Below are 20,794 nucleotides of genomic sequence, written 5' to 3'. Positions count from 1 at the left end.
TGGCGGTTTCGCCGATTAATGCAGATTGTAGTGAGGAAACTATGCGTTTCAGGGAGACAAATGTGATGTCTTCTTTATCACTAATTTGGTTAGCTAAATCTAGAATATTCCTAACTAAAATGTCTCAGTGAGTAGATTTTTGGGGTCTTTTGGCGAGAAATCGCCCATACATTCCGTGACACAGTTGAAAAAGTGATGACTGTGAAAATTAGAACATTACTTTTTGAGGGACTTATATTATTTAAATAAAAACTTGACCTCATATTTCTCTCTGGAACCTTCAACAAATTCCTCAGTCGTGGGTCCATTTCCGAAATTATTTCTCAAGTCAGCGAATAATGCTAGCAGTGGGAGCATGTGAAGGTAATCAAGTATGTTAGTTAAATGTGAAAAATTCTTTAATACTTTGCTGTGTCGGACGAAGTCAACTAAATCTTCGAGGATATCTTCCACGAAAGGTAAAGATATCTTCGGGAGAGTATCACGGGGATCTTGATCTTGACTCAACCTTAAAGATGCCTGACTGCGACACCCAAGGGATGGGTTTAAAGGGATGGCGGAGAACGAAACGGATTCTGTGGCACAGTTAAGGCCAATTATATGTAATTATATTTAAGTAAAGATATTTTGTGAAACTTATTTTAATCGAAATCTCATTGCTTTTACTAATACAATATTTCCTGCAAGATACGACAATTTCCTTAGCCGTAGGTGCGTGCTTAGAAGGATCCTCTGCGTCAGTGAAAATAACTCGTGGATACGTGCGGAGGAAATCAGCGATAGCGTGTAATTTAAACCTGTGGATTTCATTCATCCATCACGTTGCAGTGAATCAAACATTAACTGACCTAAAACATGGTATCTTTTTCGACAGTTAGTTACTAAGTTGATAATTTTAACCAAAAAATGCTCATTTAGCCGGCCTAAGCGTGCCAGTCACCTGCGAATGCCGTCTGTGTAGTTCCCCCCTATCCAAGACATGGATGCTCGTTTACGTTTAATTTTTAAGTAACCTCGATGTGAAAGGTCAATGATGGTGTTTTCGGTTTTACATTACAATTAATAAATATTGGTGGTAAAAATTCCCAGTTGTACTATGTCCATATTTGCGTAACTTTTCATGCTTATCCTTGTGACGCGTTTCCATCTGGGCAAAAGTATTGTCGAAATTAGAGGAATGATTGTTGATTGCTAGGTGAGAACTAGTCCGTGCCACTTACGTTTATGTGTCATTATGTAGGACCTATATATTGATTGGGAAGAAACACTCTACCCCTGCCTAACTCCCGAGGAGTTACTGCCAGGGTATCATGTGCATGGGAGATGAGGCATACGTTTCCCTGGAATCATCGACATCTTCGTGGGAGATTCATGGGGATGTTGATCAGTCATCACTCCGCTTACTCATCTGGAGGAGTTGTGACGTCAGCATTAGGGATACGCTTGGCGTGGCGATGGGGCACGCTGTTGAGATAAAAATAATAACCGTCGGGACATAATATAATCAGAACTTTCTCTGAGAGTATTCTTTCAGTTTTTTTAGGCTCGTGATTCTGTGCATCCGCGAAACGAACTTGTAAATGAATGAGAAAGGAATCGAGGGTGACGTGTCAGCTAAATTCATAAAATTTGTGAGTAATCACCTCAGATTAAACTAAATGAAACTTTACAAATGAAAACCAAGATTGTGGCAGAGTTGGGTTGAAACCAGGGTATATTCGTAATGGATGAATTATAAATTGAAACAAAATAACTTACGCAAAAATTTTTATGAGCACCGGTTTATGTGGGATCCTTTGTAATAGTGCCGACGGAAAATTTCGATAAAATGTCTTACTTTTTATCATCGGAACGTATTTTCCTATAATTCACGCGATTGTAACGAAAAGTTGGTGTAAGCACTTCGGACACAGTTTTTACAATGAGAATTTAGTTCTCATGAAGTCATTCAAGGTATTGTTCCAAATTATTGTCCGACATGCAAATAATATACGTGAGTAATGACGTGGTAAATGATGCTTATTTTGAAATTAATCTTGTGCAGTTTCTACATTATTTCATTTAAGTAACACTTAATCACAAATAAAATTTACTAATGCCCTTTTTGAACGAAGGATAAGTCTTGTGACACATGAAACTCAACAGCTCTGAAAATTGTTTGCCCTGACAAGGTCAAGGTCTCCTCCAAAGTAGAAGAAAAGGTTGGCCACTTTTTAATAATTGACATGGGGAAACCCAAAGGTAACTCTTTTACAAGAGGATAAGTTTTCCTGAAGGCATCTACGTCGTCCTGACTTCAGCATTTTATAGTTTGTCGAGTTTATAATCTATATAACATGAAGCCCCTTAACGACCACTCATTCATTCATTCATTCACGTATACAAATGTTTGGGGTGAACGAGACGAGATACGGCAAAAAGTCTAATGAAGACCCCCTCTAAAATTGTCTGAAACCCCAGGAAAAATTATGAAAACACTAAATTTACAATTATTTATCCGTCTATTCAATTAAAAGTGAGTATAGGGATTAGTTCAAAAAATGGCCACCAAATTCCAATGGCGGCGCGGCAGTCATACAAACGAACAATCATAGCAACGTATTTGTTTATGCAAACAAGAGGAGCTAAATTGGGAAAGAAGATAAAGGAAATGAAACGAAAAACTGATAAATATAAGGTAGGAAATTAAGAAAGTAATAATTGAAGTGTCTATTTCTTTGCGTCTTCTTTCCGCAAGAACAAACACCTGTTTAAATCAAAGCGCATTCAAATGAAAAGCGGAGAAATGTAAGGTAAGAAATTAGTTGTTGTTTTTGGTATATTACATCGAGAGTGTGGTGGTTATTAATTTCAAAGTTAACAAATGCTCTAAATGCCATATTAGAAATATGATTCGTGCTGTTGACTATAGTTCGTATCTTGTTGGCGATACACGATTGTAGTAGAAAGACTTTCAAACAAGTCTTACATAATATAGGTTGGTAAAAATGATTTTATTATCGTGTTTTGTGATGGTGATAACTTTTTATTTTTGTTTACGTTCTTTTTTCCGTTAATTTCCTTTTTAATGTACAATGTTATCCGTGAGCTGCAGGAGTGAATAGGCAGTGAATAATACAATACGGAAGATAAGGGCAAATAAAGGTATTTCTTATTCAATTATTTGTCTTGCGAAAATCACGTTTCCTTGAGTGACTAAGTTATTCAACTGTGAAAATTATCGAAATCTTTACATTCACAATGTCTTGTACACCAAAGGCTGTGATCCGTCACTCACCAGATTTATTGCGCATTGCGTTGGATATTAGAGCTGAGATATTTGTGTATCCCGATTCATTAAAACTTTAAATAGAGGTATTTCTGAATTGAAATCATTCGCGATCACGATAAATAATATTTCGATAAAATTCGTCATACTAGCCACAATTTATACTAAGGCGCATTTGTTCTAGATATTGATATTCAGTCCCTACGTAATTCGCTTACAAAGGGGAACAGCTGTTACATGTTATTCGTATGTCAAGAATTTGGTTGAGTTTTGTGGAAAATAATTAATAAACGTGTTTTTCATTGTAATACGTAAAGTCGTTATGTTATGATATTACGTATGCATTGGGTGTCACAGTGGAACGTGGTCTCAACGTTTTTTGTATTTGAATTGAATAAGTTAGAGAAACTCTTAGAAATTTATTTTACTTTTTTAGCCCGTCAGAAAAACGTCTCTTTATAAATATTTACATTCATATTGTAGCCTACGTACCATGCGCTCGTTTTACGTGAAAGTGGAAATATTGCTTATACCTAAGCTAGCCAGCTTAAAAGTAAACGATCCTTAAGTAACAAGTAGCTAACAAAAAGTGTAAGACCTCCCACAGCGAGCATAACAGGCCGCAGGCATTTTTCGGGGGGGCCTAGGGGGGGCAGAGCCCCCCCAGCGAGCAAAGCGAGTATTATATATGTGGTCATTTTTACATTTTTGCACTGGATGTTGTTTGTAAAAAAATAAACATTCATTTTGGTTTCGACGACAATTCAGTGGACATCCCTGTCAGATTTGTATTTCAGCTTGAGTTTTTGTGCTCTTATTTCGGGCTCACATATTTAATTAAGTTCTAAGAACCCATTTTTGGCGACCCCGACGCGATATGATCGTTACGCGAAACAGTGACGTAGCCAGGAATTTCGTGCGGGGGTTCCAAAACCAGAAGGGGGAAATTTTTCAAAAACAGGGTACTAAGTAATGGGTTTTAAGCTAATTTTAACACTTCATAATCGAAAAAACTTCATTTGTTAAAGAAATATTTTTTAAATTCATGATTTTTCAATATTTTGTTTTCTTTTATGAAGGAAAATGATTGTGTTTTTATATTTCGGGAGGGATCCGGACCCCCCGGAACCCCCTTGCTGCGCCACTGACGCGAAAGACCCGGAAAGACCCTTAAATCTGTATATTATTCTGCGAAGACTCATGGGTGTCTTGATCGCTCATCATTCGGTTGACTCGTGCAGGAGAGTCCTGGCCGTGACGGGGATTTCAGAGCGGACTCATAATAAGGGTGGAGGAGAGGCCGGTCGAAAGGGGCAGCGGAAGATCCGGGAAGATGAGGCAGGCCAGTGGCGAGAGCGGGGGAGTGGAGGGAGAGGGGGGGTTTAATTGATTGATGGATCACCAAGCCCATCCGGTGGCGTCTCGTCGCCTGGGGGTCGAGATGGGCCCCCTATTTTCTCCTGATTTCCTCGTTCCCCTCATCCCTCTCCCCTTCTGGTGGGCGTACCCTTTTCAAGGGACCGGGAAGTAGATCAAGGAATCAGGAAGGAAGAGGGAGGGGATGGTGGGGAATGCGAAAGAAAACGGACGAGAGGTATCGGAACGGAAAGAAAAAACAAGAGCAGGCAGTCGCAATGACGATGATCAGGAAGTGATTATTAATTAGTCTAATCGATTGCAACAATTGGAGATTTCAAATAACTTGTTCGCGAGTTCACCTTGTGGAATGGAGACATGGTAAAATAAAAAATTAATTTTGCTATATTCTTTGCAATATAAACTGTATTCCTTACAGTATTTATTGAAAACTCTACCGGTTTTGACATTTTAAGGCCATTATCAAGAGGTAACAGAATAATGGAGATCAATGACCATCATGAGGTAACTGAACCTGGGGCCTTATTCTGTATTTCGTCGGTACCGCACCGATCGGTTTCCCTTTCAAGCCCACAGACTGGACATCATTCCGTACCGACGACGGCACTTCCAGCGATTCTGTATGGTCGTCGGTTTCAAACCAGTCGGTACGGTTCTCCCTCATCTCCAAACAGGGAAAAACCGAATATGTCCGAAGTGAGAAGTCATGTGACGGGTCACCATCAATGAAAGAAAGGTAGAAACAAGTGAAGACTCATTGGTGCGTAGTTTGTTGTCGTTGTTTTAAATCCATTTATTTTTCGGAAATTACGACTTATTGTTAGATTAAGATAATCGATATTGGGTAACTTGTTAACCATGCTTGTATAATGTGTGGTAGTAGTGCTCTGCGGAATTCGAAATTACTACCTGTCGATCGTGGCGTCCCCCAAGGGTCAATACTGGGGCCATTGCTCTTCGTCATTTACATTCAAGAACTCCCAAATAAGATACGTCATTGTAAGTACCATCTATACGCTGACGACTTGGAGATCTATATTGACTGCGATCGCAATGAGATCACTAGCGCCATTGCTCAAGTTAACGAAGATATATATCAATTATATGTGAATGGGCATCAAACACTTGTTTGACATTAAACTCATAGAAAACAAAGAGCATTATTATAGGCAGTGCTAAAATCCTGTCTTCTATAAATATCTCAACTCAACGCCTAAAATTAAAGTACATGATGTAGAAATAGATTATTCTGATAAAGTTAAAGATTTCGGCGTCATTCTAAACAAAACTTTTACTTGGGACGAACACATAGCATGCATCTCTGATAAGGTAGTTAAAATTTTGCATCAGTTGAAATGCTTCAGTAACCTAATGCCCATATAATTGAGACTCAAACTAGCAAATGCTTTATTGATTCCACCCATTGATTACTGTTCTTTGGTGATGTCGAACATTACAGAATGGCAGATATCCATGTTACAACAAATTCAAAATTCTGTCCTGCGTTATTGCATATTATGAGCATATCACTCCATACTATAATGAATTAAAAAATTTTAAAATTGAAAAAAAGAAGAAAATTTCAAATGGGACTCTTCATGTTCAAACTTTTAAAAACGGAAATTCCTTCCTACGTTTTCCAGCCTTACACAGATAATTGAATGAAAAAACAAGGAATACTATAAATATAAATAAATTGGTAGTACCCTTTCATCAAACTACTATGTATGATAATTCATTCTATGTCAATTCATGCTATATATATGGAATTCAATTCCGCAAGAGTTGAAGGATATCTCTTCAGTTAATAATTTTAAAAAGTGTTTGTTTTCGTTTTATTTTCATGGAACTTGAAATGTATCAGCGTGCTATTCGTGGGTTTCACGTTCATCAAATTTAACTCGATTGTTGTATGGTTATTGTATAATTTTGCATTGTTAAAAATCACTAAAAATTATTTATGTTGAAAATTACAGTTGTTATGTTGAGAAATTTGAGATTGCTGTTGCTGGAATGAATTATTGTATTTTTTTAAATATTGGTGCCGGATATTGCTATTTATTCATGATTTGGTAACATTGTTGTCATTAAGTAAGTTCCGTTTAAATTTTATCAACGGAAGGTTATTCCATTGGCACCGCTTCAGACGAAAACCACATACCATGGAATGTGAACGTAGGATTCAAAAGCAAATGTGAATGTTACATTAGAGGAACAAGTAAGAAAATATTTATAAAAATATGGATCTGGGAGTAATTAAAAGAAGAGTTATGACAAGGGAGTACCGAAACAAATTGTGATTGGATTAAATACAGTTGCCCATTCCAAGTGAGAGAAATTGATGAAATTGCGGCAAACCTCATATTTATTAACAAATGTCTTCTTTTATCATCAGGGGTAACTACATTTCATTTTATTGTCTGACGATAAAATGAAATATAGTTACCTATTACAAATGAGAGAAAGATAACATTGCGGCAAACTTCATATTTAATTATAATTATCATATTTTTACGCCAAGGCAATCAACAACTGATTGTACAGTGAAATATAATTGCCTGTTCAGAGAGAGAGAGAGAGAGAGAATGTGATAACGTTGCGGCAAAACTCATATTTAATACATAATGATGATAGAGTGAAATAAACCCTATTCCAAGCGAGTGAAAGTGATAACATAAATTAGAGAAAGTCATAACATGGTGACAAACCTCATGTTTATTAACCAATATCTTATATTTATGTCAAGGTAATCAATAGTTGATGACACACTGAATTATAGTGCCTATTCGAAGGGGGAGAAAGAGATAACATTGCGGCAAACCTCATTATTTACTTGGTGATGAGGGGAAAACAAAATAAAACGTACGATGCGCATGGGGGAATTCATGAAACCCATTAGTCGGTGGCCACGTAGACACCTTTTTGGTGTCGTTACGGCTACCGACGATCTCCCGTTTTCACGTCGGTGCCGCACCGATCGGGTTCGTACGGAATCGCACGACTGCTTGCCGGGAGTCGGTGTGACGTCACACCCGACGAATCGCTGCCGCACCGATCGGTTTTGGAGATACAGAATACGGCCCCTGTGCTCTCTTAACTATTGACAATGACCTGAAGATGTCGAAACCGGTGGAGTGTTTAATGAATACTGCGTGGAATGCATCAAAGTTTATTTTTGATTTAATGATATGAGATTTTTTAAAAGAAATAATTAGCAATTTAGAGGCCCTATTCATAAATTATATTTACATATTATGTAAATGGGTTATAAATTCACTGATTTAGTATGACGTTATTCTGTACTAAACATTCGATTTTCCATTTCAGTATGCGTCTCTTTTATCTTGAGTTAAAATACATTCTCTTTTATCGCAACTGATATGAGAATCTCTATTCTTTTAATCACTTTCAACATTTATCACTTTCTAATTTCTAACAGACACTCGCTTCATCTCCTACTTTTACCGTATCCAGTCGTCAATAAAGATTAGAATTTTATCTAGCCTAATTTTTATCTGTTCTTTTTTTCTTGCTATTCTACAATTTGATCCGAGGATTTTTAATATAAATGTATCCATTGCGTGAAATGCCACTGTTTGATTTAAAATGACTTGGAGTACTCTGCCTTAATTTGACTGAGAGGTACCTGAAATTAATCCCAAAAGTGAACGGTTTACTTTTTAGAAATAGTTGTGAAGTAGATCACCTTCGCCGAGAAAAAAACTGACATTGCCATTAAACAAAAATTTATCTTAGTCTCTTCAACTACATCCATGGGCTTAAATGAAGCAACTACTCTTTACAGAAAAAAAAATTTCAGGGAAGGGTTAGTTTTTCATAATTTCAGCTTGACCTTGAATACATCTCATTCTTGAAACTTATGCAGTATTCTTTGCTAGAGTAGTCAATGGATGAAAATATTTTCCACGCCTGTGATACAAATTTTCCAATGTTTGAGGAAAAAATCAAGGATAACCTGTCCGTCAATTTTATGAAATTCATAAATCAGCGAGTGGCTTCAAGGCCGGAAAAGTAGTGCAAGAGCGAATATAATTCCTAAGCTTTTACCGAGGCTTTAAATTGGGTGCTTTGAACATTCTTATTTGTTAGTTGTATTCAGGTTAATTAGTTTTGAGGGTTATTTCTGAGGGGCCTTTATTCAACTTTTTTTTCTTTTCTTATTCTCATCCCAACACCTGTGAGTGCGCGTCACACAATCTTGCGTCTATTTTTCCATAACGTGGTTTTTAGCCTGCTTTCAATAAATTAAATAATGCCTGCAATATGAAATGTTTCCCCAAGAAGTTTATTTCGCGCAGTCTATTGCATTTTTGATAAGAGGATATGTTAACTAGAAAATAATCACCGTATCATCTTAAATACTCAGTTATACTCATGTAAAATTATTTCACTGTGTGTATTTATTTAAACATATCCCAAATTAAATAATGCGCCGTTAAGTCTTTCTATACATAACTGAACGTATATGGAGGAAAGTTAGAGCATTTTTCCCTAGGATAGAAGGTTATAGGCTCTTGGAATCAATCGTATTAACGTAGGCATCGTAAATTGACATTTTTATATTATTGAGTCTTCAGTCTTGACAATTTAAATCTGTTTCATTTGTTGTTCTATTTAATTTCCTCGTTATTGAATGATTGAAGTATGGCCAGTTGATTTTCAGCATGTTGTCACCAGTTGCGTCCCCTTATAATTCTAACTTTCCCGATACCTTCATTTCCCTGTGCGCCTTCATGGAAAAATGTACTTTTTTTACAAATGGATGTATGAAATCATAATATTTAATCTTTATCGCTCTTGAATTTCTTAGGAAGAACATTTCTTTGAGTCGTGATGTAAGCGATTTATTTACCCTGCCAGGCTCTTTCATTTATAATTTTACTTACGTATTTTTATTATAAGCTGGGGTTATATCATCGACCAATTGTACTTGAACTCAGGATATGTGCAAGCTGCCCCCTTTTTTACGGCGAATTTTTGGAGAACCAGTCGGTTACGAGCATAGCAACGTAATCTTGTATGTGAAGCAAAATTATCCATTTTACGAATCTGAGACTACCTTCATACTAATGCACTTCCTGTTGAATGCGTCATCGTGAGAAAGTTCTGAAGGTCCTGTCGAGAAAAAAGAACTGATGCTTATCGTAAAAGGGAAGGTTTTAGAACCTGGTCACAATTTATTGGACGAATAGTTAATATGCCTCTGTTTACACTTGCACTGAATAAGAATGCCGGCTTGGCCGTCTACGCATATACTCTGGTTGTCCTTGGCGGCAGTATTTCTTCTTGGACGTTTCATGTGTTGCTGCCAATGCAGAGAATTCATTTTATGCACATTTCTTACAACCAATTGCTTCAGGTTAATAATCATTCCTTGAATAAAGAGGTGAAATACTCAATTTTTGTGGAATCTATGGCTGTCCTGATTGGTTTTATATGAAGTATTTCCGAAATTAAAATGTAAATTTACTCCTAGTATACATCATGTGAGTATTTAGATGAATGGGATGGGATACTTTGAAATTCATATTTCTATAGATGTACTTAGTTTATTCTTTCTCGGAAAGTGTGATGCAATTCATTGCTTGATTGCAAGAGAGGGAGAAAATCGAAAAGACCTTCACCATCAAAATTCACTGTGCAGTGGACTCAATTATTCGAATTAGATTTTTTTGTATTGTGGACGAGCAAATGTTCCCAAGAATTATGAAATGCGTTTTGAGAGCTACAAAATACATCGCCATATGCTAGTGTTTCGTTCCTGTTTTATCTTTCCCATACATTTGCGAGCATGATAAGACAAAAATGTCACACCGATACACTCGAATGGTTAAAAAAAAAAGCATGCGGAGTGTTTATTTTATATTTTCTCATTATATTCCTCGATGTACGAAATTGATGAGATAAAACTCGGCTACATTATATTAATATTTTGTATAGCGATATTTTCAAATATTTATCCCATCCGTTGAATTCACCATTTATCTCACCGCAGATAATCAGGCAAACATGTAAAATAGAAGTTTTTTTCGCACTCGTTTATAGCGAAAAGTAAAATAAAGGTTACTTGGTAGCAAACGGCTGGTTTACCGAAAGGGGAAAATTCATCGTTGGGCGGTAAGGTGGCTGGTTTCAGGATATGTACTCGGGAAGGAAAGGGCGATAGCATACATCGCGTGCCAGAAAAAAGAGCAGCTAACAACGAAGAGATGGAAGTCACAAGGAAAAAGGTTCAAAGCTTGCTGGAGGAGGAGAGGGTACGTAAGAAGTAGGAGATAGAAGAGAAAGAAGAAAGGTTGGAGAGGAGAAGGGAGACTCCTATTCTTTGCCTCCGACGTCTTATACACTCCACAGCCTGTGAGGAGTCTGGTGTGGGGTAGGTGTGGGGGGAAGGATTTCGCCTACACACAAAAGAGCGTAGTATGTGGAGGGAAATCTCCCCCTCCACACCCTACTCATTCTTCCCTTTCACTGCGCCATCCCTATCTCGACTCCCCCCTCCGCCACCAGCGAGAAAATGTCAACAGAAATGTGTTGACAGAGTTAAAGGCCATCTTATATACGCGCACTTATCGGGAATTCTGCGACGTCGAAATGGTCGAGGGAAATTCCCTCTCTTCTCCTTCTCTTTCTCCCTTCGCTTAGCAACCCATCTTTAGTTCCAGGAGTAACTTGGAGAAGTGAGGAAAAGAATCATCAGATAAAACGGCGGTCATGTTCCCCACTGAAGCATCTTAAAGATACTCTTTTAATTTGTGATGCTCAACATTCCTTTTAACTTCGAAGAGTTTTTCTGACGTCATCTCTCCGATGATATTAGCGCTTCTTGTGCGAAAAGCCGACATATGTCGAACGACGATTTACATCTAGTTTGTTTTTTTCTATTTTTATAATATTCCGCTGTTTCATTTCCGGGAGAGTGTAGTCACAAAATGATATCAGGATAGATTATAAAAACTGTTCGATTTACAATTTCTACGTGGGTAATTAATTTGAAATGTGATGACTTTGACACCTCCACGCCATGATGAAGGAAAAGATTTTTTTTACTAACAATAAGATGCACGTATGTTGCAATAGCAAGTTCGATTTTAATGAGAGATTCCCTCGGTAATTACGTGAAACCTTGGAAAGCGATACGGCCATTGTTTTTCACCTTCCATATATTGCGATACAATTTATAATAAGGTATGGAATTGCATCGGTGATTCTAATGTCATCATTAAGGAAGGATAATTTAAAATATAATATTCTTAAATGTCAAGGCATCGAGTCTTAAAGTTAACACTTCTTCTATTAAAGAGAGAAATGATGAAATTTGTTCGTACCCACTAACGGACTAGAAATTAGTTTTAGCTCTGCGTTGATTCCCTTTGATCAGACTCGATAGAGGTATCATGTAACAACTAACAAAGCTTAAAAAAATATATACGCTTTTCCGGGAGAATGAAGTAAATATTTTAATATATTTTAAGGGCAATAAAAACCAGAGTTACCTTTTCATAATGCGGGTATAAAAATCATTAATAGAAAAACAATTGTGAGGGAGCCTAATTTATTCATTATCTCAGTATTTTAGTCAGAGAAAGTCTCAATGATAAGATATATACTTCAAATGGTAATTTCCACAACTTAATGTATAACTCCGCTACCGACCATGGATTTGATACTCAATTTCATTTTCAAGGTAAACCTTAGAAATTACCATTTGTTGTTCATATTTTAACGTAGACATATCGCATATCCGCCAAGTAAAGCCTGAAATGATTCCATACGATGAGAAAGTCCGTTACACTTTAGGTTGTTTCATGTGCATTCCAGCATGCCACTAACAAATAAGTGGCAATAAAAAAATCATTCGCTTCACTTCGGCTGTACGCCGCTTATGTTGATGAGTACGTAACGTTTGTTGTCTGTGAAAACTCGTTTTACGGACATTTCATCTATGCTTTTTTTTAGCAAGAAAACCGTTGAAAAGTATTTGGTGGCCACACCTTTTTAAGTACTCTTTCTGCATTACGATTGGCCAATATCAACGGCAGAGCTACTACCGCAGAGATTTTCTCTCGTAGTTTACACGGACGCAGGAGCGAAGGATCAGATAAGTATCCTGGAAGCAAAGTTTAAGGTAAATTGAAGAACTGCTTTATGGCAAAGCTTTCGCCTTTCAAATGCCTTATATCCCGCCATAAAACGCGAATGTAAGACCTCATTCGTCATGCCATAAACCACCGCGGTCACCGGTCACCGCATTTTACGATCGGCTTCAGTATCGCTTTCATGCTGTGTGCTGCTGCATTCTTTATCACGTTATATGAAGTCTCTAACATTAACGTACACGATATTTATCTGCTTTGATTTTAATTATAGGATATCTCACTTTTATTTATCTTAAAACCCACAGGGAATGGTTTTTCTTTGTATGTTGACGAAGCCTGATTTATTGCTGAAAGGTTATTTTTGCTCTTGCGATTTCTGTAGTAGTACAGAATGAAACGGAGCAGAAAAAAATCTTAATTTTAGAGAGTGTTTATAGAATTTTCCGCGTGATACATGATGTAAAACATTTCGTTGTGGCAGCAGATACTTGGTCAGTTTACTTGTTCAGTCTATTTGAAACTCTTCGATTGTTCTTCTTCCTGCAAACGAGAACAAATGTAAACTTGATTTATATAAATTGAAAGTAAACGAACGTTAATATGTAAAAAATAAATAATTATATAAAAATTAAAATTACTGAGAGAGGTTTCTGCAACCGTTAAAGGCATTATATTAGTTCGCATAAAGTGTAATCGTATCAAGAGTATTTCTTTTTTTTTTACCTCGCATGAGTTGTTATTTCGGTTTTGAAAGTATCGAGTAATTAATCGAATTCGTCGTACAATGCATAATCGTCCTATTTCGTGCGATTTCGTAAAAAATACTTTTGATTTTCACTCCCTTGTTGATCTGTGCCATAGAAATATTTGATGATTCCTTAATGTTATAACGCTTAATCTGTCAGGTATGGAGCAATAAATTTGAGAAACTGTGAACTTACCACTTCTTGGGTCGGAAATTCTGTCGGCGTGATAACTCGTGACCATTATGATATCTTGGTAATATAAACCATTGGCTGTTAAAAAGTATACTGGATGGAAATGGATGAGGAAGTTGCCTGAAAACGATATACATATGTGAAAGATGAGATGAATAAGTGAGAATTTTATATTATACTGAAAATGAACTATATATTAGCAAACGTTTTTAAAGAATGTTTTCAGCACTTTCCTCCTCGACCTCATGATTTATACATACTTTAAAAATAGAGATTGTAGATTAATTAAAAAGTGCAGGTCGTGATTAAAACATCATTCTCTGCCAACGATTCGTGAGAATATTAAGAATCATGTGAGGGTGCATCACCGATATCTCATAGCTTATTTAACAAAACCTATTCATTTTTATAGTTACCTTAGGATTTGTTGCACGGGTACATCACTATTGCCACTTCATATGAGGATGAATCCTCCAACACTAACAGTCAGGGGAGTGAACCTAATAATTGAATAATTTAAACTTTGCTATCTTACGGAGTGAAACTATTGTCTTCAGAAGCCGAAAACTAGAAAAACATAAATCTATGTGGTGGAATGATGTAGGTAGGTAGTACTAAAACTTCAGGTGTGAATGAGTCCTCCCGGTTGGCCGACTGACAATGGTTGGCTGGCGTGAATGGTGATGATGAATAAATAATTCCGTGCGCTAATCATGGCGGAGGTCATAATTCCAGCGGAGACTGACGGGAGAAAGGAAAAGTGGAGGGAAGGGTGCTTCGCGAAGATAGCACGAGGTGGAGCCACTCGCGCGCGCGCGGAAAATGTGAAGGCAGGGAATGCGTGAGTGCTGTGGTCGGGGGCGCAAATTGTTGAAGGGAGGGAGGGCCAAGTCCAGGGGAGGGAATGTAAAGCAGCACGGGGGGTAGCGGAAAGGGGTAAAGCCCCCTTCACAACGACATAACTTAACCCCCTTAGTGCCACCCACTTAGAGTGTCTTTGGTGAGATATGCCGAAGGTAGTTTTGACAAAAATGTAACATATCCGAGAAAAAATTTTTGTTGTGTCATTTTTTCATCATTTCATTTGTCATCTACATGATGTTTTTTATTTTACTCTTATTATACTAATTAATAACTGCATTATGAATCCTGAATTTTTATTCAAGAATATATTTGCTGCAAAATTATTTATTTGAGCAATTTACTTCCTCAAAACAGATATTTTGGATCGTGGCACTTTTCGGCCGAGAAGCAAAAGCCGATAGATCGGCCCGCGGCACTAATACGGTATATTAATCACCAAGACTTATTACCGCGTCTCTGTGGTGTGGTCGGTTCAAAATACTTTGAATCGTTGATGAAATTGTCGATTTTTATTATTATATCTCCTGTTTCTGGCTACTGCCAAGTAAAATTTGGTCTTTTTTGAGCTAGAGACCATTTCAGTTCGAGTGAGGCCACTTTTAGTTGCTGTGAACCAGCAGCCGCTCTTCTCAAATAATTAAATCCCTGTTCGCAACGACTTAGCTCAGCGTCAGTTGACTTGGTATCACCAAGAACTTCAAGTGAAATATTTCGGCAATCAAAGCTCAGGCCATTAATCCATCACGGCATCGGTGTAAGAGAACTTCGAATTATCCTCGTGGCTGTCGATAGGTATACTGGCTATTTATCCACTGAGATCGTTATCCTCTTTACTGGTTACTTCGAAGAGATATTTGGTCTTTTTTTTCAACCAATATCAGTCCAAGTCGTGTTATGCCATTCGAAGTGGTTGTGAACCAGTCGCCATACTACTCAAGATATTCATTACATAGTTACGCCAAGTTAATTCAAGTTGTTATGAACAGGACTTATGGCACATTTGCACCGAAAAGAGACGGAAAGGTGAGTATGCAAAGGTTATAGTGATTGATGCAATTAGGGCGCTTTAAGATAATATTGGGGAAGGATAGCAGAGAGCTGCTCACGACCTATGCTTGCAGCCCTCTTTCAATTAGCCATCTCCCATATTTGGTCTGTTCGTCTGGCGTGACTTATTGCCGATGGATTCATTGATTATACAGTTAGACACACGACTCGGCAGTTTTCTGCTCATGCATTGTTTTTCACTCTCACATTCAACGATACCTTTAAACGGAAGCATTCCTTCACATACTCTCTCTGAGGTGCTCGTAGGATTCGTTGTCTCAGGCGTGACTTCATGGAATCCACCTCGCATAATGAAATGCAAAAAAACTTATAATTCCACATAAATGTAATGCTGCACGACCAAGGTTTCTACGTTATTAGGTGGTAAATTTGCTTCGAATAGTGAACCAATTGTGTTTTCGAAGCAAATGCACTAAGTTATGAGGTGCCACGTCGAAACCTAAGGCATTAAATTCATATGAATTTATAACGTTTTTATATTTCATTGTGCTTAGTAGTGGATGAGCTGTATTCGACATGCGATACATGCCACATGCGATGTTTCGTTGGATTTTCCTTCGTTAAATATTGTTTGGCTAGTGCTACTAGCTATTGCCTAAAACTTATTATACATTCTGCAACAAAAGTTGCAGAGCTTTGGACTGGAAATCAGTTATTAATATTATTTTGTGGGAAACCCACTCCGCGTAAAAATATTTCGTTCTCATTAATATTCCTGAGTTCATCAAGAGTTTCAAGTTTTTAGGGCGTGCGATACTTTTGCACGATCCTCAAATGGTTTTTCGTCCACTGGCAGGTCCCAAAAACGAGAAAAGTCTCCACCTCCTCCTGTTTCAGGCCTCCTAATTGGTTTCTCTGTAACTTCCGTTTATCATCCCTTCGTCTATCATTTTCAGCCTTCTTATTCCTCTTCTCTTTTGTCATTCCACTGCTCACTCCTGTGCGTAAAATCCTGTTCTCTCTTGAAATGTGCCCTTTCTATTTACCATGGCCTTCGCTAATCTCCTTTCCTCCCCAACTCTCAGCAACACATTCATCCTCGTTCTTCCTCATTTCTCACTTTATCCACTCTCTTCAGTTTCTCTCCCTCTCGAGATACTTCTCCAGTTTACGGTTCGCGATACTTCTCCAGTTAGATTTTTTCAGGTCACTACCAGTTTCGATCTTTTGAGGTCATTATCAAGAGGTAACGGAGGTGTTACCTTTTAATAATGACGTGAAAAGGTGGAAACCTTTTACCTCTGTTACATTTGACCTGAAAACTGTGGCGTAGCAAGGGGGGGTCCGCACCCATCCCGAAATATAAAAAGAACAAATTCTTCCCTTCGTAACAGAAAACAATATATTGAAAAATCATGAAAATAGAAAATATGTCTTTGACAAACGAAGTTTTTTCGACTATGAAAAGTGTTAAAATTAGTTTAAAACTCACCGCTTAGTACTCTGTTGTTTCCACCCTGGTTTTGGAGACCCCCCGAACGTAATTCCTGGCTACGACACTGCTCGAAAAGGTCGAAACCGGTTGTGATTTTAATAAATAATATATGGAATATAATGAAGTTTATTTTTCAATATAACATTTACCATTCCACGAAGTGAACTCGCGAACCATTGATTTTTTAAGATATTTAATTGAGGAATATCAATATCGTCTATCGCTTAATTTCGTTGTCACTAAATATATAGTGCTTGGGAGACATTGAGTGAGGATATGGATTTCATTGAGGGTGATGAAGTGTATTCATGATAAATTCGCGCGACCAGAGGTATTCTAGAGGTATTTTAGGGCGGTGCTAAAGTGATATGATTGTTATGCAAGGAGGACGAACCCACTGAGACGGGAGAAAGTAGAGGAGAGGATGACGCTGAGTTGATAAGAGTGGAGAGAACCAGATCTTCTTCGTTGAGCGGTGGGAAGGATAAACTGGGAGAATGGAAACGAGAGGAGGGAAGGGGGTCATTAAATGGTGATTGGAAGAAAATTATGGTTGAAGCAACTTGTCCCGATTGGGAAAAATTAGTTTGAAATTTTCATTCCTGCTTGTTGTTCCTGATTTTTTTTAAAGGTTTCCCCATCCTATTAAATGCATCGTCATACAGTTGCTAAGGGGTCAGGATAATGCCTCAGTCTCAAGTATGAAATTATTTCTCCTTACCATTTTATAGATTTTGTGATGGATTAAAGAAATCTTTACTTATACCCATCGAACCGTTACTTTTTTCTGCAATATCGTTACATTATTGAGGAATTTCCTGTAAATGGATAAAAATAAAGAATCCAGGTACCTAATTTAAAAAATATAACTTTATGTATTTCTTTACAAGTTTTCTTATGCAACTCCTCAAATTTCGCAACTTCGCAAAAAAAGTCTGAGGAAGAAAACGCAACAAGTTAAGAGATTAAAGAGATAATAAAATAGCCAACCAGGATATCTCTCCTGGTTGGCTATTGTAATTTTATTTATTTTTAAATTTATATCGGAGGAGTAGGACCGTACTATTTTGTGGTCGAGTGCATTGTTAATCTCATTATGCAGAAGCAAGGCGTTGTTAACAATATTTGAATAAAGTGTATTATATCGAAATAAAATGGTAATCGAATATTTTAATGCGTTGTAATCAATATTATTCATGCTCCCTGAGCATAGTCAAAGTGTTTATAAACCAGAATGTTTTTAATCATTCATAAAAAAATTATGCCTGCTCGAATGAAGATGACGATATCATTTTGATTGTTATCGAGGGAAATCCTCTCGTGGTTCATTCGTTTTTCCATTTCTTTAACACGTCGCTGTATTTAAAATGCCTTTGATTTAAATTGATGGTTTATGTTCATGGTAAATGTCTTTTTAATATGATATTACACAGGAGGCTACATTTTCTTTTTCACTTTACTCCAGTCACCCGTAGGGTACTAAAGTTTCGTGAAATTTTAAGTCGCAAGGTAATTTTAAAATTGTTATCTTATTTTTGTATTTATATTTTATTTTCTCGATTGAGTTTGAGTATTCCCATCATCGTTACGATGACAAATACGAATCTACTTACCATTCATCAAAGAATGTCTTTATAAAAACTAATTTATTTGTAAATATGAAGTACAGATGAGTAGTTTCTATATAGACGCATCCTATCTTTTCCGATATTTTCTCGAAAATATACAATAAAAAATCATTGTACACACCAAGATATAATTGAAAATTCCAAAATTCTTAGTTGATTGGAAAGCATCAAATTCAAGTCGTATAGGAATTTTTATCTCTCCCGCAGAAACCATTGCTTATCGTTGTACGAAGTTAGAGCAATTCTGAGGTTTAAAATGGCCCCCTGGGGCCCCCTGGCCCCCTGCCTGTCATCGTCTTGCACTGCTATGCCGCTGCACTAAACTTTCCAAAACTCGACTAAAACAGCGCTGTTTTTGTGATAGTTTTTTTTTCAAGCGAAAGAAATCTCGTTTCCTGGAGATAAAAGATGGGATGGGGGTTTGAGTGAAACTCCCTCACGAGGAGAGGGATGATGAGAGAGACGCAGGGATGAGTTTTATTTTCCGGAGTTTTTGCGAAAAAGGGAGAAAGAGGGTGGTTGAGACGAGAGGTATAAGAGCGAATTGAAGGAGAAAGAAAATAAAAACTCAAGAAGGAAAGGGGAAAAGACGAAGAAAATAAAAATAAAGGATGCCTTCCCTGCCTTTGCCCCTTAAGCCGGCGATAGGCGAGTGGCGGGAGGTGCTAGGATATCGGTGATTTACGAGAAAAGACGAGAGATTCGATAGCCTTAATCAGGCATAGTTCTTAATAAAAACCATTATTGCTCCAGGGAACAATGATTTCCTCTAACTATTCATTGGGCAAATATCTCTCTTATATTATCCTTTCTGTATATTTACTGCGTCCCAAGTTCATGTAATCCGTGTTACCCTGAAAGATATCTGTCTTTACTTTCTCAAGAAACCTAAGCTTGTATCGTGGCCTCCGAGTCTCTACCTCCTAGCTTAAATTGTGTAAAAGCCTATAATCTATTCAACGCTATCTGTTCACTCGAGGCTGTTCCGTGTTTTTAAAATGTATTTCTCCTCTTTCCTTTATATTTTATTTAATTCACGGATTTAATATTTCTGTGCCGGATCCCATATGCTTGCGGAGTAGTCGAGGAGCTGCCTGGCGAGTGCGAATTAGCACCTCCCTTTCATTTTTTTACGCCCTCGCGACAGTTCACTTTACGAATCGTAGCCTCTGAAGTGCTAAGCCACAAATACTTCTTTCGTGAGCCACGCACGATATATTTGACTCCCAGATATTTAACTTCATCTGAAGCCTTCATGCTTAAAGTATTCATGCGGATAGTGAAACGTCCTGCGTTGCTTTAGCTGAAATTCAGATCTAGTACTCACCGTAGGCTACACGCATGTACTAATGTTATTAAATGGGGATTTCAATGTCTGATTCTTACATAATTCCGCGATTGATGACAGCGTCTTTCGAAAATAAACATATTCTAATGCTTACTAGGGAGGAGAGCTCATTTGAATATAATGAACTGAAGAAGTCCTATGACGATAATTATTAGTACCAGTAATATTATTATTGAGACCGATTTTCCGGAGTTTTTGTGAAAATTTTAAGAAGGTGTGAGATGGTTTACTAGTATGGTGGGACAGTATTGAATAGGACGAATTGCGTAGGAAGGAAAATGGAAACTTTGATATGAATGGAAAAGGAAAAGACTGGAGGAAAGGAGAAGGTGGAACGATGAGAGTGAAACTAGTGAGAGAGAGAGAGAGAAAGGGAGCGAGAGTTGTAGGGCGGAAAAAGCAGCAAATGGAAGAGGAGGAGGAAAATAGGCTGTGGAAAGGAGGAGAGGAAGTGCGCGACGGAGTTAAAGGGAGAGAAATGGGAATGGAGAAGTTGTCGAGGCAAGAGGGGAGGGGAGTGGGTGTCAGGATGAGGAAAAGGCAAGAGCGATCCCACGGAAGAAGAAAGGAAGGGGGGATGAAAGGAGAAAAGGGAATGTGTTTTCTTCCTTTCAGGAGGGAGGGAGTAAAAAGGTTACCGCGTTACGCACCCCTGCTCTCTCCCCCTCCCCCTCTCCGCCTTCCCACGTCCCTCCCCCCGGCCGCCCTTTCGTCCCTTGTCGAGCGGCGTGCGCTTTCCTGGAAACGG

The sequence above is a fragment of the Ischnura elegans genome, chromosome 2 (genome assembly GCF_921293095.1).
Source record: "Ischnura elegans chromosome 2, ioIscEleg1.1, whole genome shotgun sequence".
In the NCBI taxonomy this organism is placed as follows: Eukaryota; Metazoa; Arthropoda; class Insecta; order Odonata; family Coenagrionidae; genus Ischnura; species Ischnura elegans.
The sequence above is the reverse complement of the archived record's forward strand: the minus strand, read 5'-3'. Positions refer to the sequence as shown.